The sequence below is a fragment of the Ovis canadensis genome, chromosome 6 (assembly GCF_042477335.2).
Source record: "Ovis canadensis isolate MfBH-ARS-UI-01 breed Bighorn chromosome 6, ARS-UI_OviCan_v2, whole genome shotgun sequence".
In the NCBI taxonomy this organism is placed as follows: Eukaryota; Metazoa; Chordata; class Mammalia; order Artiodactyla; family Bovidae; genus Ovis; species Ovis canadensis.
In genome coordinates this window covers 113,360,182-113,381,651 of record NC_091250.1, presented here as the reverse complement: position 1 = coordinate 113,381,651, position 21,470 = coordinate 113,360,182, and the positions used below count along the sequence as shown (strand labels likewise).

The 21,470-nt window shown below is 40.0% G+C and overlaps 1 protein-coding gene across 2 annotated transcripts in view; it reads left to right on the top strand.

Annotated features, from left to right (window-relative positions):
- Positions 1 to 21,470, top strand: part of RASGEF1B (RasGEF domain family member 1B) — a 667,380-nt gene that overhangs the window by 103,335 nt on the left and 542,575 nt on the right. Inside the window, exon 1 of one of the 2 annotated variants that reach the window (XM_069594461.1) lies at positions 5,141 to 5,371. The exons of the other annotated variant lie outside the window; for it this stretch is intronic. The gene's annotated coding sequence lies outside the window, so the exon portion shown is untranslated. Of the gene's footprint in view, positions 1 to 5,140; positions 5,372 to 21,470 lie in introns of those variants that run through there. 2 annotated transcript variants of the gene reach the window in all.

Below are 21,470 nucleotides of genomic sequence, written 5' to 3'. Positions count from 1 at the left end.
TGCTTTGGGTAGTATACTCATTTTCACTATATTGATTCTTCTGATCCATGAAAATGGTATATTTCTCCATCTATTAGTGTCCTCTTTGATTTCTTTCATCAGTGTCTTATAGTTTTCTACATATAGGTCTTTAGTTTCTTTAGATAGATATATTCCTAAGTATTTTATTCTTTTCGTTGCAATGGTGAATGGAATTGTTTCCTTAATTTCTTTTTCTACTTTCTCATTATTCGTGTATAGGAATGCAAGGGATTTCTGTGTGTTGATTTTATATCCTGCAACTTTACTATATTCATTGATTAGCTCTAGTAATTTTCTGGTAGAGTCTTTCTGGTTTTCTATGTAGAGGATCATATCATCTGCAAACAGTGGGAGTTTTGCTTCTTGTTTTCCAATTTGGATTCCTTTTATTTCTTTTTCTTTATGATTGCTGTGGCCAAAACTTCCAGAACTATGTTGAATAGTAGCGGTGAAAGTGGGCACCCTTGTCTTGTTCCTGACTTTAGGGGAAATGCTTTCAATTTTTCACCATTGAGGATAATGTTTGCTGTGGGTTTGTCATATATAGCTATTATTATGTTGAGGTATGTTCCTTCTATTCCTGCTTTCTGGAGAGTTTTTATCATAAATGGATGTTGAATTTTGTCAAAGGCCTTCTCTGCATCTATTGAGATAATCATATGGTTTTTATTTTTCAATTTGTTAATGTGGTGAATTACACTGATTGATTTGTGGATATTGAAGAATCCTTGCATCCCTGGGATAAAGCCCACTTGGTCATGGTGTATGATCTTTTTAATGTGTGGTTGGATTCTGATTGCTAGAATTTTGTTGAGGATTTTTGCATCTATGTTCATCAGTGATATTGGCCTGTAGTTTTCTTTTTTTGTGGCATCTTTGTCAGGTTTTGGTATTAGGGTGATGGTGGCCTCATAGAATGAGTTTGGAAGTTTACCTTCCTCTGCAGTTTTCTGGAAGAGTTTGAGGAGGATAGGTGTTAGCTCTTCTCGAAAATTTTGGTAGAATTCAGCTGTGAAGCCGTCTGGACCTGGGCTTTTGTTTGCTGGAAGATTTCTGATTACCATTTCAATTTCTGTGCTTGTGATGGGTCTGTTAAGATTTTCTATTTCTTCCTGGTTCAGTTTTGGAAAGTTGTACTTTTCTAAGAATTTGTCCATTTCTTCCACGTTGTCCATTTTATTGGCATATAATTGCTGATAGTAGTCTCTTATGATCCTTTGTATTTCTGTGTTGTCTGTTGTGATCTCTCCATTTTCATTTCTAATTTTATTGATTTGATTTTTCTCTCTTTGTTTCTTGATGAGTCTGGCTAATGGTTTGTCAATTTTATTTATCCTTTCAAAGAACCAGCTTTTGGCTTTGTTGATTTTTGCTATGGTCTCTTTTGTTTCTTTTGCATTTATTTCTGCCCTAATTTTTAAGATTTCTTTCCTTCTACTAACTCTGGGGTTCTCCAATTCTTCCTTTTCTAGTTGCTTTAAGTGTAGACTTAGGTTATTTATTTGGCTTTTTTGTTGTTTCTTGAGGTATGCCTGTATTGCTATGAACTTTCCTCTTAGCACTGCTTTTATAGTGTCCCACAGGTTTTGGGTTGTTGTGTTTTCATTTTCATTAGTTTCTATGCATATTTTGATTTCTTTTTTGATTTCTTCTGTGATTTGTTGGTTATTCAGAGGTGTGTTGTTCAGCCTCCATATGTTGGAATTTTTAATAGTTTTTCTCCTGTAATTGAGATCTAATCTTAATGCATTATGGTCAGAAAAGATGCTTGGAATGATTTCGATTTTTTTGAATTTATCAAGTTTAGATTTATGGCCCAGGATGTGATCTATCCTGGAGAAGGTTCCATGAGCACTTGAAAAAAAGGTGAAATTCATTGTTTTGGGGTGAAATGTCCTATAGATATCAATTAGGTCTAACTGATCTAATGTATCATTTAAAGTTTGCGTTTCTTTGTTAATTTTCTGTTTAGTTGATCTGTCCATAGGTGTGAGTGGGGTATTAAAGTCTCCCACTATTATTGTGTTATTGTTGATTTCCCCTTTCATACTTGTTAGCATTTGTCTTAGATATTGCAGTGCTCCTATATTGGGTGCATATATATTTATAATTGTTATATCTTCTTCTTGGATTGATCCTTTGATCATTATGTAGTGGCCTTCTTTGTCTCTTTTCACAGCCTTTGTTTTAAAGTCTATTTTATCGGATATGAGTATTGCCACTCCTGCTTTCTTTTGGTCTCTATTTGCGTGGTATATCTTTTTCCAGCCCTTCACTTTCAGTCTGTATGTGTCCCTTGTTTTGAGGTGGGTCTCTTGTAAGCAGCATATAGAGGGGTCTTGTTTTTGTATCCATTCGGCCAGTCTTTGCCTTTTGGTTGGGGCGTTCAACCCATTTACGTTTAAGGTAATTATTGATAAGTATGATCCCGTTACCATTTTCTTTATTGTTTTGGGTTCAGGTTTATACACCCTTTTTGTGTTTCCTGTCTAGAGAATATCCTTTAGAATTTGTTGGAGAGCTGGTTTGGTGGTGCTGAATTCTCTCAGCTTTTGCTTGTCTGTAAAGCTTTTGATTTCTCCTTCATATTTGAATGAGATCCTTGCTGGGTACAGTAATCTGGGCTGTAGGTTATTGTCTTTCATCACTTTAAGTATGTCTTGCCATTCCCTCCTGGCCTGAAGAGTTTCTATGGAAAGATCAGCTGTTATCCTTATGGGAATCCCCTTGTTTGTTGTTTGTTGTTTTTCCCTTGCTGCTTTTAATATTTGTTCTTTGTGTTTGATCTTTGTTAATTTGATTAATATGTGTCTTGGGGTGTTTCGCCTTGGGTTTATCCTGTTTGGGACTCTGTGTGTTTCTTGGACTTGGGTGATTATTTCCTTCCCCATTTTAGGGAAGTTTTCAACTCTTATCTCCTCAAGGATTTTCTCATGGTCTTTCTTTTTGTCTTCTTCTTCTGGGACTCCTATAATTCGAATGTTGGAGTGTTTCATATTGTCCTGGAGGTCTCTGAGATTGTCCTCATTTCTTTTAATTCGTCTTTCTTTTTTCCTCTCTGATTCATTTGTTTCTACCATTCTATCTTCTATTTCACTAATCCTGTCTTCTGCCTCTGTTATTCTACTGTTTGTTCCCTCAAGAGTGTTTCTGATCTCATTTATTGCATTATTCATTATATATTGACTCTTTTTTATTTCTTCTAGGTCCTTGTTAAACCTTTCTTGCATCTTCTCAATCCTTGTCTCCAGGCTATTTATCTGTGATTCCATTTTGACTTCAAGATTTTGGATCATTTTCACTATCAATATTCGGAATTCTTTCTCAGGTAGATTCCCTATCTCCTCCTCTTTGGTTTGGTTTGGTGGGCATTTATCCTGTTCCTTTACCTGCTGTATATTCTTCTGTCTCTTCATCTTGGTTATATTGCTGCGTTTGGGGTGGCCTTTCTATATTCTGGGAATTTGTGGGAATCTCTTTATTATGGAGCTTCCTCACTGTGGGTGGGGTTGTATCAGTGGCTTGTCAAGGTTTCTTGGTTAGGGAGGCTTGTGTTGGAGTCTGGTGGGTGAAGCTGGATTTCTTCTCTCTGGAGTGCAATGGAGTGACCAGTAATGGGTTATGAGACATCAATGGTTTGGAGTAACTTTGAGCTGCCTGTATATTGAAGTTCAGGGGTGTGTTCCTGTGTTGCTGGAGAATTTGCATGGTATGTCTTGCTCTGGAACTTGTTGGCCCTTGGGTGGTGCTTGGTTTCAGTGTAGGTATGGAGGCATTTGATGAGCTCCTATTGATTAATGTTCCCTGGATTCAGGAGTTCTCTGATGTTCTCAGGATTTGGACTTAAGCCTCCTGCTTCTGGTTTTCAGTTTTATTTTTACAGTAGCCTCAAGACTTCTCCATCTATACAGCACCGATGATAAAACATCTAGGTTAAAGATGAAAAGTTTCTCCACATTGAGGGACACCCAGAGAGGTTCACTAAGTTACATGGAGAAGAGAAGAGGGAGGGGGTAGTTAGAGGTGACTGGAATGAGATGATGTGGGATCAAAAGAGGAGAAAGCAAGCTAGCCAGTAATCACTTCCTTATGTGCACTCCACAGTCTGGACCGCTCAGAGGTATTCTCGGAGTTATACAGGGAAGAGGAGAGGGAGGAGGGAGACAGAGGTGGCCAGGAGGATAAAAGAGGGAAATGAAAAGGAGAGAGACAGATCCAGCAAGTAACCAGTTCCCTAAGTGTTCTCCACCATCTGGAACACACAGAGATTCCCAGAGTTGGGTAGAGAAGAGAAGGGGGAGTGAAGAGACAGAGGCGACCTGATGGAGAAAAAGGAGAGTCCAAAGGAGGAGACAGTGGTCAAGGTAGTAATCTCGCTCTCAGGTAAAATAGGGTAGTAAAGTTTGGGTTTTTAAATGTACAAAATTGACAACAAAAACTAAAAAGCAAAGATTAAAAATCTAGAGTAGAGGTTGGATTTTCAAAAATACAATATTAAAGAAAAAAAGGAGAATAAAAAGCCACAAGAATTATTAAAAAACAACAACAACAACCACACATAGACTATATATTGTGTTTGCTTTAAGAAATAGGGTCTTTTTTTTTGAAAAGTAATAGTAGGTTATAGAAATAAAAATTAAAGGAGAAATAGAGGACTTAACAATTTTAAAAAGTTAGGAAAAAAAAGGAGAAAAAACAACCACACAACAACATCAACAAAAAACAAACGAACAAAAACAAGAAAAAGAATGATCGTAAAAATAGTAAAGATATAACTGGCCCTTTCTCTGGTGTTGTGGGCAGTGTGGGGTCACTTCCAGGGCGGTTCCCTCTGTTTAACTTCTGTTTGCTGGTCTCTTCAGTGTCTGATTTCTGTCCTGACACAGGGGGAGTGGTGGTGGACACTGTTTTCTTCTTTTTTAAGGCTCACTTGTTCAGTTGCGCTGTGGGGAGGGAGGGATGCTGCAAACAAATAACACTGTCGTGTGCACGCAGTGTCTCAGCCCCGCTGGGCCTGCCCCTGCTTGCTGCTTACAAACCGCGGAGGTTCTACGTTGCTCCGCCGGGAACTGTCTGAGGCCGCCCCTAGGCTGCGTGCACCTCCCCGGTCTAAGCTGCTCAGGTTCGGTGCTCAGGTAGCTCTGAGGTGCAGATTCAGTTGGGACTGCGTTTTGTGCCCTTCCCAGGTCCGAGTAGCTCAGGTGTTTGGCGAACGCGGTTGCTGCGACTTATCACCTTTCCCGTCTCTGCTGCTCAGTTTTCTGGGTGTACGACTGGCGCACCTTGTCAGGCGGATGGTGACTGTTCAGGACCCCAAGAAGTCTTAGCAAAGAAGCCTGCTTGCAGTTTGGTAGGTAAAGTCTCTCCGGGGCTGCGATTGCCCCCTTCCAGCTCTTACGGCTCTGGCTGCCTGTCCCTGGTGGGGGATGGTCTGCAGCCGGCTATTTCCGTTCAGTCCTTTGTTCTGTGCGCGGTCCTGGCGGTGTCTTATGTTCGAGCTTTTCGCGTGGTAGCTATCCCACAGTCTGGTTTGCTAGCCCAAGTTAGTTCCTTCTGGTTACACGTGGGGCGTTCCTGCCCAATTCTTACAAAGCACTGCAGCCCGTGCCTCCCGTGCCTCCCAGCCCTGCCCCCAGTTGATAATGGTGGATACAGGCATCTGCACTGCTTTTCTGCTGGGGGAGTTACTGTTGGGCTTGTAATCTGTTGGTTTTAATTATTTGTTTATTTTTCCTTCCTGTTATGTTGCCCTCTGTGCTTCCAAGGCTTGGTACAGACTCGGCAGGGAGAGTGTTTCCTGGTGTTTGGAAACCTCTCTTCTTAAGATTCCCTTCCCGGGATGGGTTTCCCTTCCCAGGACAGAGCTCCCTCCCCACCTCCTTTGTCTCTTTTTTCATCTTTTATATTTTTTCCTACCTGTTTTTTAAGACAATGGTCTGCTTTTCTGGTTGCCTGATGTCCTCTGCCAGCATTCAGAAGTTGTTTTGTGGAGTTTGCTCAGCGTTGAAATGTTTTTTTGATGAATTTGTGAGGGAGAAAGTGGTCTCCCTGTCCTATTCCTCTGCCATCTTAGGACCGCCCCTTAGCACTTGTGGTTTTAGTAGCAGGGATTATCCACTGCCTGTGTATCTTAACATTATAGAAAATTTACTTCTGCACATTCATGCATTGAAAGTCATTTTAATCATTTGTAAGTATGATAATGTATCCATGAAGTCTGAGCCTGATAACCTTCAGTTAGTTTCATGGGTCATTATTTTCTGATGTGGAGATAGTGTGGTTCATTGGCTGTGTTTTCTCTTGGAACTCTGTTCCCAAAGATTGGTTACACTGTAATCAGCTCAACAAATGCAGGGCTCGATTTCTGTGTGGTGAATGTTGACATGTTTCATTATTGCTATATTTGTTTTCTCCTAGTAACTAAGGTTTATTTACCAGATTTATAGACCTCTAAGATTGAAAGATGACACCAGCCTTATGGCAGAAAGTGAAGAAGAACTGAAGAGCCTCTTGATGAAAGTGAAAGAGGAGAGTGAAAAAGTTGGCTTAAAGCTCAACATTCAGAAAACTAAGATCATGCCATCCGGTCCCATCACTTCATGGCAGATAGATGGGGAAACAGTGGAAACAGTGGCTGACTTTATTTTTCTGGGCTGCAAAATCATTGCAGATTGTGATTGTAGCCATGAAATTAAAAAATGCTTACTCTTTGGAAGGAAAGTTATGACCAACCTAGACAGCATATTAAAAAGCAGAGATATTACTTTGCCAACAAAGGTCCGTCTAGTCAAGGCTGTAGTTTTTCCAGTGGTCATGTATGAATGTGAGAGTTGGAGTATAAAGAAAGCTGAGCGCTGAAGAATTGATGCTTTTGAACTGTGGTGTTGGAGAAGGCTCTTGAGAGTCCCTTGGACTGCAACCAGTCCATCCTAAAGAAGACCAGTCCTGGGTGTTCATTGGAAGGACTGGTGTTGAAACTGAAACTCCAATACTTTGGCCACCTGATGTGAAGAGCTGATTCATTTGAAAAGACCCTGAGGCTGGGAAAGATTGAGGGCAGGAGGAGAAGGCGACGATGGAGGATGAGATGGCTGGATGGCATCACCAACTCAATGGACATGGGTTTGGGTGGACTCCAGGAATTGGTGATGGACAGGGAGGCATGGTGTGCTGCAGTTCATGGGGTTGCAAGGAGTCGGACACAACTGAGTGACTGAACTGAACTGAACTGAACTGAAGATTGAAATTGTTCCAGGAGTTGGTGATGGACAGGGAGGCCTGGCATGCTGCAGTTCATGGGGTCACAAAGAGTCAGACACGACTGAGTGAGTGACTGAACCGAGCTGAACTGAAGATTGAAATTATCCCAGGAAGCACATAGTGCTAAAACAACAACAAAAGAAGACAGTAAGAGGAAGATACACACAGAAACATATGTATTCAATTTAAGATACTGTTGATTGTAAGATGCATCATTACTATATGTACTATTAAAACTGAAAAAAAATGCTGCACTATAATAATGTTATATATATATAATACAATAATATATTATATAAATACATAATATAATATGTTTTATTATAATATATAATGTACTATAATATAATAATATGATTATAATATATAATAATTATTATGTTATAGAATGTCATATTATTATATTATAAGATGCAGTTTCAGAGATGCTAACATAGAAAATATATGCATTTTAGAATTTGTGGTATACATTATATTTTTTTAATATATGTGCATATGTGTGGCTATATAAATAAATATGTATTTATTAATATTTATACATACCTGCTTAGGTGTATCAGTTCAGTCCAGTTGCTCAGTCATGTCCGACTCTTTGCGTCCCCATGAATCACAGCACGCCAGGCCTCCCTGTCCATCACCAACTCCCGGAGTTCACTCAAACTCATGTCCATCGAGTCAGTGATGCCATCCAGCTATCTCATCCTCTGTCGTCCCCTTCTCCTCCTGCCCCCAATCCCTCCCAGCATCAGAGTCTTTTCCAATGAGTCAACTCTTCACATGAGGTGGCCAAAGTACTGGAGTTTCAGCTTTAGCATCATTCCTTCCAAAGAACACCCAAGGCTGATCTCCTTTAGGATGGACTGGTTGGATCTCCTTGCAGTCCAAGGGACTCTCAGGAGTCTTCTCCAACACCACAGTTCAAAAGCATCAATTCTTTGGTGGTCAGCCTCTTTATGGTCCAACTCTCATACCCATACATGACTACTGGAAAAACCATAGCTTTGACTGTACTGACCTTTGTCAGCAAAGTGGTGTCTCTCCTTTTAATATGCAGCCTAGGTTTGTCAGCTTTCCCTTTAAGGAGCAAGTGTCTTTTAATTTTGTGGCTGCAGTACCATCAGCAGTGATTCTGGAGCCCAAGAAGATAAAATCTGTCACTATTTCCACTTTTCCCCATCTTTTTGCCTTGAAGTGATGAGACTGGATGCCAGGATCTTAGTTTTTTAAATGTTGACTTTTAAGCCAGATTTTTCACTCTCTTCTTTCACCTTCGTCAAGAGGCTCTTTAGTTCCTCTTCACTTTCTGCCTTTAGAGTGGTATCATCTGCACATCTGAAGTTGTTGATATTTGTCCTGGAAATCTTGATTCCAGCTTGTGCTTCATCCAGCCTGGAATTTTGCATGATGTACTCTGCATATAAGTTAAATAATCAGAGTGACAGTACTCTTGTGCCTTGTGGTACTCCTTTCCCAGTTTTGAACCAGTCAGTTGTTCCCATGTCTGATTCTTCTTGACCCACATACAGGTTTCCTAGGAGACAAGTAAGGTAGTCTGGTATTCCCTTCTCTTTAGGAATATTCCATAGTTTGTTGTGATCCACACAGTCAAAGGCTTTAACATAGTTGATGAAGCAGAAGTAGATGTTTTTCTAGAATTCCCTAACTTTCTCCATGATCCAAAGAATGTTGGTAATTTGACCTCTGGTTCCTCTGCCTCTTCTAAAGCTAGCTTGTATATCTGAAAGTTCTTGGTTCATGTATTGTTGAAGACTGGCTTAGAGAATTTTGAGCATTACTTTACTAGTGTGTGAGATGAGTGCAATTGTGTGGCAGTTTGAACATTCTTTGGCATTGCCTTTCTTTGGGATTGAAATGAAAACTGACCTTTTCCAGTCTTGTGGCCACTGCTTAGTATTCCAAATTTGCTGGTATATTGAGTGCAGCCCTTTCACAGCATCATCTTTTAGGATTTGAAATAGCTCAGCTATTTCAAATGAAATTCCATCACCTCCACTATTTTTGTTCGTAGCAATGCTTCCTAAGGCCCACTTCACACTCCTGGATGTCTGGCTCTAGGTCAGTGATCACACCGTCATGGTTATCTGGGTTGTGAAGATCTTTTCTGTACAGTTCTTCTATGTTTTCTTGCCACCTGTTCTTAGTATCTTCTGCTTCTGTTAGGCCCTTACTGTTTCTGTCATTTATCATGCCCATCTTTGCCTGAAATTTTCTCTTGGTATCTCCAATTTTCTTGAAGAGATCTCCAGTCTTTCCCATTCTTTTGTTTTCCTCTTTTTCTTTGCATTGATGTCTTAGGAAAACTTTCTTATCTCTCTTTGTTATTCTTTGGAACTCTGCATTCAGATGGGTACATTTCCTTTTCTCCTTTGCCTTTGGCTGCTCTTCTTTTGTCAGCTATTTGTAAGGCCTCCTCAGACAACCACTTTGCCTTCTTTCATTTCTTTTTCTTGGGAATGGTTTTGATCACTGACTCCTGTACAGTGTTACAAACCTCCATCCATAGTTCTTCAGGCACTCTGCCAGATATAATCCCTTGAATCTATTCGTCATCTCTACTGTATAATCATAACAAATTTGATTTAGGTCATAGCTGAGTAGTCCGGTGGTTTCCCCTAGTTTCTTCAATTTAAGCCTGAATTTTACAGTAAGGAACTCATCACCTGAGCCACAGTCAGCTTCAGGTCTTGTTTTTGCTGACTGTATAGAGCTTCTCCGTCTTTGGCTACAAAGAATATAATCAGTCTGATGTTAGTATTAACCATCGGTTGATGTTCATGTGTAGAGTCATCTCATGTATTGTTGGAAGAGAGTGTTTTCTATGACCAGTGTGTTCTCTAGACAAAACTCTGTTAGCCTTTGTCCTGCTTCATTTTGTACTCCAAGGCCAATCTTTTCTGTTACTCCAGGTATCTCTTGACTTCCTACTTTTGCATTCCAATTCCCTATGATGAAAATGTCATCTTTTTTGTGTGTGTGATAGTTCTAGAAGGTCTTGTAGATCTTCATAGAACTGTTCAGCTTCACCTTCTTCAGCATCAGTGGTTGGGACATAGACTTGGATTATTGTGATGTTGAATGGTTTGCCTTGGCAACAAACCGAGATCATCCTTTGTTTTTGAGACTACACCCAAGTACTGCATTTTGGACTCTCTCGTTGACTGTGAGGGCTACTCCATTTCTTCTAAGGGATTCCTGCCTGCAGTAGTAGATATAATGGTCATTTGAGTTAAATTCACTCATTCCAGTCCGTTTTAGTTCCCTGATTCCTAAAGATATCAGTGTTCAATCTTGCCATGTCCTGCTTGACTATGTCCAATTTACCTTGATTAATAGGCCTAGCATTCCTAACAGTATGCAATATTGTTCTTTTTAGCATCCGAGTTTACTTTCACCACCAGACACATCCACAACTGAGTGTCATTTTTGCTTTGGGCCAGCCGCTTCATTCCTTCTGGAGCTAGTAACACGTGCCCTCTGCTCTTCCCCGGTTGCATATTGGACACTTTCTGACCTGCGGGGCTCATCTTCTGGTGTCATATCATTTTGCTTTTTCATGCTCTCATGGGGCTTCTGCAGCAAGGGCACTGGAGCGGGTTGCCATTTCCTCCTCCAGTGGGTCACGTTTTGTCCGAACTCTTCACTGTGACGCATCTGTGTTGGGTGGCCCTGCATGGCATGGCTCATAGCTTCACTGAGTTATGCAAGCCCCTTCACCACTACAAGGGTGTGATCCATGAAGGGGTTAAACTGTTTTAGGCTTCAAAAATAATGTTTATTTTGACCTACAAAATTGAGGATCTCTGATTAACAAAGGAAATTATAATTCAGATAAAAGCTATTTGGTTATTCATATGAAAAATATGCTCTGTGATGTATTCATGCTATCTTGATTTTTCTCCCAGACATTTTAATACAAATCTGCCACTTTGTAAAATTGTATTTGATCTGAGGTGTCACTCAGATGGACCCTGTTAATCAAATCAAATTGCCAAGGCTTTCTCTGTGTGACCTTGGTTAAAGTTTCAGAGCAAGTTGAGAATTGCTTCAAGCATATAGAGCTCCCCAAAGTTCAATAATGATCTCTAGGGTATATGGATTTAGTGACAAGTAGCCATGGATTTTACGTGAGAAACAATTAAAATAACATCGATACCCACTAATGTCTTGCACCTAGGGATCAGATTTGTGAAAAAGCTATGAACCCCAGGAACATGATGGATATCGTGGGCAAGCCACAGTTGTCATGGAAAAGCTAATGATCATTATTTTTCATGGATGAAACTTTCACACTGCCAATAAAACCTTTCAAATGGCAGACACGGGTCCCCCAGGAAACATGTTTAGGCATTACTAAAATCTGTTTTCTTTTTTCTGTCTCCCTAAAGTCCCTTTAAGAGATTGATTATTTAATGTTGAGCCTTGTTTTATTTCATGTTGCTTTCTGTTGATATCTTGTATTTGAATTAAGGAGGGTATCTTATTTACTGCTCAAGCAGGAAATAGAACAGGGACCTTTAGGGGCTACCAGGACTATAGGGGTCAGTGACAATAAAACTTCATTTTAGAGGACAGAAGTCCATGTGAGTTTCATAAAATATTATTATTATACCAAGTAAAGAGTATTTTTTGTTTTGAAAAAAGAATCCACGCTATTTGAATACTGGAGTGGGTGGCCAATGCCTTCCTCAGGGGATCTTCCTGACCCAGGGATCAAATCCAGGTCTCCTGCTTTGCAAGCAAACTCTTTACTGTCTGAGCCACCAGGGAAGACCCATTGAATAGCAATAGGAGATGCAATGTACTTGCAGTTAATAAGAATTGAGTTTCCCTTTGAAAAAGGGAAACTTTTTTCACTGGCAACAATCTTATAAGCAGATACTCTTACTAGACTGTGTTACCGACAGACACTGGAACACAGAAGTATTACATAACTTACCTAAGTGTGTCAGTGAGGCCCTGACAAGAAACACCTTCAAGTTGTGTAATCAGAGGAGAGTTTATTAAAAGGATTATTTATAAGACCTTTAGGGAATTACCTGGTGGCTCAGCGGTTAAGAATCTACCTGCATTACAGGAGACTCCAGTTTGATCCCTGGGTCAGATCCCCTGGAGAAGGAAATGGCAGCCCAATTCAGTATTCTTGCCTAGGAAATCCCATGGACAGAGGAGACTGGTGAGCTCCAGTCCAGGAGTTCACAAAGAGTCAGACACAGTTGAGCAACTAAAGAAGAACAAGAATATTGTAAGGTTTAGGGAGACCAACACAAAATTAGCAACATCAGCGGTCACTTCTACTCCTAGGATTGAGGGGGTAGAGGAATGGAAAGTTCCTGGATCCAGAGCTATGTAAGAGGACTGACGGGATCTGTGGATTTGAGGTTGAAGGAAGGAAAGTGGGGCAATAAGTAGCAATCCCCACTCTGCTTCTGCACTTGGAAATCCTGTTGCTGCTGCTGCTGTGTCGCTTCAGTCGTGTCCGACTCTGTGCGACCCCAGAGGCAGCAGCCCACCAGGCTCCTCTGTCCCTGGGATTCTCCAGGCAAGAACACTGGAGTGGGTTGCCTTCCATTGACTGAATCTGACTGGAGCCAGAGGGCAAGAGAGCCCATGGATGCAATTGGTCCTTAAGGCTCAGCCTCCCTGAACATGGAGTGGGATGGAGTGTGGTCTAATTCCAACACCAGTGCTCCTAGCCCCTGACTCGTGGTAGATGCCTTTAGTTCACCTTCAGAATGAATCTAGGATTGAAAAACATCCCACAGAAATGTCTTAACCATTCCAGACATCATTAATTTGTTCTTTATTATTCACTTGAAATTTCATTTAACTTTCATTTCTAGTTAAGTTTCACTTAACTTCGACTTTCTAGTTCTACAAAGAACACACCCTTCTTTCCCCAGGTTGCATGAAGTGCAGACTTATCTTTCGGCTCTCACTATGTGTTTCATTACTTCTTCATCCCTTTGTGCAGAAGTTCATCCCTAATAATTGTTTTATTGTTGTTTAGTTGCTCAGTCATTTCCGACTCTCTGGGACCCCATGGATTGTAACCTGCCAGGCACCTCTTCTCAGTGGGATTTCTCAGGCAAGAATAGTGGAGTGAGTTGCCATTTCCTTCTCCAGGGGATCTTCCCAACCCAGGGATTGAACCTGCATCTCCTGCGTTGCAGGTGGATTCTTTACTGCTGAGCCACCCAGGAAGCCCTGATAATTATTTTATTTGAAGAGAGACAAGTTCTTAAAGTGATCTTTAAGTCTGTTAGATTTGAGAATATTTTGAAGTATCAAGAAAGTATCTATTTCTAAGAAAGCAGAGAAATTGTCTTTTAGTGTATGTGTCAAAAAGCTGAATCATCTTGAGAAAAATAATCCAGCTAAATGAATAAATGATTATCCATATTTGTATTGAAGTGTAGTTATTTCCATAGATACCAATTCATAAGGATTACTTATACAGTTGTGCTTTCCAAAATCTGTTTGAATTATATTTGGCAATGGTATAATAAACTTCTAATTTTGTACCCTAATACTTCATGTTTTTCTTTCAAAAATTAATAAAGATTAGTTTAATAGATTCAGCTTTCCATTTTTATATTCACTTGCTACAGGATACGTTTTAGAAGTATGGGTGTGTGTGTTAGTCGTGTCTAACTCTTTGCAACCCCATAGAGTACAGCCCCTCAGGCTCCTTGTGTCTAACTCTTTTCAACCCCATAGACTGTAGCCCCTCAGGCTCCTCGTGTCTAACTCTGTTCAACCCCATAGACTGTAGCCCCTCAGGCTCCTCTGTCCATGGAATTCTCCAGGCAAGAGTACTGGAGTGGGTTGCCATGTCCTCCCCCAGGGGATCTTCCCAACCCAGGGATTAAATTGTGTCTCTTGCATCTCCTCCATTTTTAGGCAGATTGTTTACCACTAGTACTACTTGGGAAGCCCCTGGAAATATTTTAGAACTTATTAGTTACAATAATCTTATTTTTTATTGTTGAAAAAATTATAATGAAGGTTTTATTTGTTGAAATGGGTTGGTATTATGATGATGTTTTGACCAGAGCAAGCTATTGTAGCGAGTACAGAGCCCCATTTTAGCCAGGAATCTACATCTGGTCTTAGAGTGTACAGTAGTCACGGAGCTTAACATGGCTTCTGGTAGCCTGGTGGACTGCCAGTTTGGTGGATGTCCTGGTTAATAATAGTAATAACTAATATTCCTATATAGATTTAAAGCTTACAATACTTTTACTTCTATATGTTGTTTGATACTTATTGAAGAAGTGATGGTCCTTTGGAAATACTTGTGGTGTAGTCAAGGTACTTGCTTCAACAGGTGTCCTGAGATAGTAAGTCATGCTAACAAGGACAGTGGGATAGAAAAATTACATAAATGTAGACAGATCTCTGTGTTTGTGTGTGTTTTTGTGTGTCTGTGTGCAAAGATAGGTAATTCCAAGGTAGTTCTTCGATGTCTAAGTGGTATATCGGAGGTACAGTAGTTCCCCCTTATCTGTGGGAGATATGGTCCAAAACCCACAAAGCTTGAAACTGTGAGTGGTACTGAACTCTGTATTATACTATGTTTTTTTCCTATGTATACATACCTATGATAAAATTTAATTTATAAATTAGGTACAGAGATTAGCAACAATACCTAGTAGTAAGATAGAATAATTATGGCAGTATACTATAATAAAAATTGTGTGAATGTGGTCTTTCTCAAAATACCTTTTCCATCTTAACTATTTAGTTATCATATGTTGTAGCCTTAACCTTTTTTTTTTTTTTTGAGGTATAGTTGCTTGGAGAAGGAAATGGCAACCCACTCCAGTATTCTTGCCTGGAGAATCTCCATGGACAGGGGAGCCTGGCGGGCTACAGTCCTTGGGGTTTCATAGAGTCAGAAATGACTGAGCGACTAAGCACAGCACAGGTTACAGGGAGGTTAAGATTCTCAGAAAATTCTGTTTACATAAATACTATGTATATTTGCATGGACTTTAAATTAAGCTGCATTTATGAAAACCCTGTGAGCTCTTTGGATTAAATACTACACTTCAGTCCTAAGAATTATGCCTGTGCCTAGAGTGTACCCAGAGGAATACTCTTTTTCTGATTGCTTATGCAACCTCCCTGTCCTAGCTCAGCCCAGTTTCATTAAAATCTCTATTAGTGCAACACAGTTATGATTAAATATTCTCCTACTTTTTCAAGAGGAAAAAAAATGCGGCTAACTCTTGATCGCCTGTGTCAACTGGGGACATGGATCACAGGGATAGATTAAATCCATAAATAATCCAGAACCTTCATTTAAGCCAACAGCTTCAATCTCCATTCTCAAAAAACCTTTTCCAAGAGCTGCTAACAAAGAATTCAAACTGCCTTCAGCGAGACTCCTTTGTGCAGGGTCAGCTCCAGGTAACATTGGGAGGTGACTCCTTGCTACCATCTACCCCCAAGAACTCCCGCTGCCTCTGTGCTCCATGTCTCACTCATAATAAACCTCCTAAATGCCAATTGCTGTCTTCATCTCATTGGACCTTTCTGTAGCTCCTGACAATGCTGACTACTCCTATCCTATTTTCCTGAATCTCTTCCTAGAGCCTTTATCTCTTCTCTCCACTGGTTCTCCTCCTACTTGGTCAATATGCTGTTTCAGGATATCTTTTATGTCAGTGTTTTCTCTACCACCACACCCAGTTCATTTTTAAAAATAATTTTTAAAATGTATTTATTTTTGGCTGTGCTGGGTCTTCGTTGCTCCATGGGCTTTTTGCTAGCTGTGGTGAAGGGGGCTGCTCTCTAGTTATGATGCGCAGGCATCCCATTGCTGTGGCCTCTCTAGTTGTGGAGCACGGGCTCTAGGGCATGCGGGCTATGATCATTGCAGCACATGCGCTCAGTAGTTGCAGCTCCCGGGCTCTAGAGTGCAGTCTCAGTAGTTGTGGTGCATGGGCTTAGCTGCTCAGCAGCCTGTGGGACTTTCCCAAACCAGGGATCAAACCCATGTCTCCTGCGTTGGCAGGTAGATTCTATACCACTGAGCCACCAGAGAGTCCCCACAGTTCAGTTTTTCTTTGTTTGGTTTTCCTGGAAGATACCTTTCATACCTGTGAGTTTAACTATGATGTCATATAAATGTGACTCTCATCTGAGCTCTTTTTTGACACATATTAGATGTTTAATAGACACCTATTATTAGTTTAATAAGCATCTATTGTTGCTTATTGACCAGAAGTTGGGTTCTACCCTACTTTTCCAGCCCATTTCTTAGTAGAACCCCTCCTCCCTGTACTTCACACATCAGACCAAGCAGTTGTCTAACAGACTGTGATTTACAGCTTTATGGCTTTGCTAATAACTTCATGCCCTTCTCAACTCCAACTCATCTTTCCAAACGCACTACAATGAGGTATCACCTCACACCAGTCGGAATGGCCATCATCAAAAATGTCTACAAACAATAAATGCTGGGGAGGATATGTAGATCCCTCTTGCACTGTTGGTAGGAATGTAAAGTGATACAACCACTATGGAGAACAGTATGGAGTTTCCTTAAGAAACTAGGAATAAAACTACTGTATGACCCAGCAATCCCACTACTAGGCGTCTGCTCTGAGAAAATCATAAAAGAAAAAGGCACATGTACCCCAGTGTTCATTGCAGCACTATTTACAACAGCCAAGACATGGAATCAACCTAAATGTCCATTGACAGATGAATGGATAAAGAAGATATGGTACACATATACATAATGGAATATTACTCAGCCATAAAAAGGAATGAAACGGAGTCATTTGTAGCGATGTGGATGCACCTGGAGCCTGTCATACAGAGTGAAGTCAGTCAGGAAGAGAAAAACAAATAGGTATTAATGCATATATGTGGAATCTAAGAAAATGGTACTGATAAACCTAGTTGCAGGACAGCAATAGAGACATGTATGTAGAGAATGGACTTGTAGACACAGTGTGGGAAAGAGGGTGGGATGAACTGAGGCAGCAGCATTGACATATATACACCACCGTATGTAAAACGGATGGCTAGTGGGAAGCTGCTGTATAGTGCAGGGAGCTCAGCTCAGTGCTCCGTGATGGCCTGGAGAGGTGGGATGGGGGGCGGTTGTGGGAAGGAGGCTCAAGAGGGGATGATATATGCATGCATACAACTGATTCACATTGTTGTACAGCAGAAACTAACACAACATTGTAAAGCAATCATCCTCCAACTTAAAACACTTCTTTTTAAAGTCCAGTTGCAATGTCAGGTCTTCTGTGAATTTTTATCCAGCTCTTTCTATTCCTGAAGAATTAATAACCTTGACCACTGGACTCTTGAAAACACACTTAAGTTATACCAATCTGTAATGGCAGGGAGCACACTAAAAAATACTGATGGAATACTGGACCATCTCCTTAACTGTATAGAAAGCTTCTTGAAAGTGGGGACCATATTTTATTCAGTTTTGTTTTTCAAGTGACAAGTACAGTGCCTGTCATGTAGGGACCATATCCACTCTATCTAGGTAAAGTCCTTTGAACGAAAAGGATGGATCCTTATGGATCATGCTGGGCAAGTTTCAGGTCGAGGACTTGGAGTGGATGTTTAGGCTAGAGGAAGGGGGCTGGTAGTTGGAGAGAGGATGTTATGAACTGAGACAGGTATTGGAGCTGTAGACCTTTTCCTGCATGTGCAGATTCCTTTTTAAGGGAATATGAACAGCTCATGGCACCTGCTGCCTCCATGACGGTGTTCCCATCACATGACCTCACGCCTCACCTCAGGCACAGATGATTGGCCCAAGGATGGACAGGTGGCCCAATGGGAAGCCAACAAACTGGAAAGCAGTCTAAAGCCTGACTCAGAAAGATGAGGATGGCCAATAAGATGTCTTTCTCCCTCTGTCTGCCTCCCTGCCCCATCACTCCAGAAGACAGTCTGAAGCATTTAGTAATGGACACTAAAGCTTAACAGTTATGGTATAAAAGGATCCTAGAAACTATTGGTCATGACAACTTTTTAAAAACATGGGTTGTAAGTCAACAGGGTAAACAAGGCAACAGGGAATAGCACATATAACAGAGAATAGCTGGGACCCCAAGAGAGGGGGAGAGAGAGAAAGAAACAGATTTTTCTCAGCAGCTTCCCAGTTCATATTTCTGTGAGATCTAGTTCCTTCCGTGGTTGCCCATTTTATAATCTCCTTTTTCTTGGCTTTTCTTGAATAAACCGCTGTCACTTACAACAGTCAATATAAAATAAAGATGGCTGCAGGAAAGGAATTATAAAAATGATGAAGACAAACTTAATCAGTTTTATACTTTGCCTACTGCTAAATCTGTATGTAAGAAAGTGAAAGTGAACCCCTACCTTATACCATACATAAAAATTAACTCAAAATGGTTAAAAAATTGAATGTAAGACCTAAAACTATAAAAATCCTAGAAGAATGTGAGCTTCTTGACATCAATCTTAGTGATGATTTTTTTTTTGATTTAACACCAAATGTAAAGGAAACAAAAATAAACAACTTTTAACAGGATTACATCAAACTGAAAAGCTTCTCCACAGTGAAAGAAACCCATCAACAAAGTGAAAAAGCAGCCTATTGAATAGAAGAAAATATTTGCAAATGATCCAAAATACATAGGCATCTCCTACAACTCCAGAGCAGAAAAAAAAAAAAATCCAATTTAAAAATGTGCAGTGGACATTTTTCCAAAGAAGACATGCAAATGACCAATGGGTCCATGAAAAGATGCTCAATATCACTAATTACCAGGGAGATGCAAATCGAAACCACAATGAATTGTCGCCTCATGCCTGTTAAAATGGATATCATAAAAATGATAAGAGATAACAAGTGCTAGCAAGGATATGGAAAAAAGGGAACACTTGAACACCATTGGTGAGAATGTAAACTGGTACCATCCCTATGGAAAACAGTATGGAGGTTCTTCAAAAACTAGAAACAGAACTGCCATATGAAAAACTATATGCCAAAACTAGAAACAGCAGGTCCACTCCTAGATATATATTTGAAGGAAATGAAAACACTAACTCAAAAAGATACATGCATCCTTAATTTGGCACATTATTTACAATAGGCAAGATATGGGAACAACCTAGATGTCCATTGATAACAGAATGGATAAAGAAGATGTGGTGTGTGTGTGTACATATATGTATGATATAATATTATTTGACTGTAAAAAAGAAAGAAATCCTGCCATTTGAAATAACATAGATGGACCTTGAGGGCCTTATGCTAAGTGAAATAAGTCAGAGAAAGACGGATAATATAGGATCTCACTTATATGTGGCATCTAAAAAAAATAGCAAGAACTAAAAAAGAACATGAACTTATGAGTACAAAGAACAGATGGGTGGTTACCAGAGGCAGGGATAGGGGAAGTATATGAAATGGTTGAAGGAGGTTAAAAAATACAAACCTCCAGTTATAAAATAAGTAAGTCATGTAGGCGTAATATGCCGCATGATGGCTGTACCTAGTAATATGCACTGTATATTTGAAAGTTGCTAAGAGGGTACACCTTAAAAAGTTTTCATCATAAGAAAAAGGGAAAAAAAGAAAATGAGAGTAAATTATCCTTCTCCTTTTTTTAAGCCCCACTTCATAGTCCCAGCCCTCAGAACCTATAACTCAAGCCACTAGTCCTAGAGCCATGGATAAATTATGTCTTGAAATAAATAGGCTTTTATGGAGTGCCTGACAAATCAGCTATTATTTCCGACACTTCTGTGGGACAGTGAATTCCAAGATGATTCACTCAGCAGATATTTACTGATCACCTGCCGTGTGCAAGACACTAAGCAAGGAACTTGTTCCATGGGAATGGACTTTGTTCTTGTGGAATTTACTTACTGGTTAGGAAGAGAGAAATACATAAGCAGGCAGACAAAAAGGGTAGTTACAAACCCATGTGTTATAAATGAAACTATAAGAAACTGAGAAAGGGAAGAACAAGAGAAGACTGTAAGGCAAGGCCTCTCTGAAGAGCTAACATTTGAGCCAAGACAGACAGGAGGGAGAGCAGTGAGCCGAGTGTACAAATGTGATGTGGGAACAACAGCAGAACCGTAAGGCAGGACACCCACTATGTGTTCAAATCACTGGGCAGTGTCGGCTGAAGACTGGAAAGTGAGTGGTTGACCAGAGGCAAGAGCCATATCATCTAAGAATCTGTAGCCCCTTAAAAGGATTTATTTTTATTTTATTTGTTTAATTTATTCCAAGTACAATGAGAAGTTACTAATGAATTATAGCCAGGGGGATAAAATGAGTTGATAAATATCTTTGGAAAATCATTCCTATCAGTGGATGATTGAGGAGGGGGGACCCAAGATTGGAAGAAGGGAAGCCAGTTAGTACACTAGTGTCATAGTACAGGTGAACAGTAAGAATGTATTAGACTAAGAAGATGGCAGTGTCCATAGCTCAAGTGTATGGAGTCAAGATATTTCAGAAGCAGCAGGACTTGCTTACAGATTGTATGTGAGTTGTATCAGAAACAGTTACATCAACAGTTGGGTGGATATGGGTGCCATATGTAGAAACGGGGGAGACTGGAGACAAGGGGATATGTTTAGAGGAGAAAATTGAGCTTCATTTAGGATATGCCACTTTTGAGATGTTTGTGAGGAATCTCAGGGGAGAAGTCAAACAGATTACCTTTTAAATATAATGTTTGCTAAATCAATGGCTGCCTCCCTTAACGTTTAGCTATTTCACTGTTATTTTTCAAAGCTATTTCAGTCTTCATTTTTCACATCTGTCTTTGTGACAGTAAGCAAAGGGTGTTCAAAAATGGGACTAATTCCATTTCTCCTTCAAATACATATTATAATGGTGTAAGTAGGGATCATGGTAATAAAAAAAATGAAGTCACGAATAGCCTCTGTATTATTTATGTGACTAATTATCACCTTCTGTATTATTTATAAATGACTGAAGTGTAGGAAATACAAAGTTTCAACCACAAACACTGAACTCATCTATAGAGAAATCAACATAGAAACTCCCTAATTATAGATTATAGCTAACTAGGGCACCATGATTTTCAAACTCTGCAGGTTGTCAATATGGCATGCTGACTGGAAATTATAAAAACATATGATAGATCTATGATTATCTTAGTGGCAGTCTCCTTCCC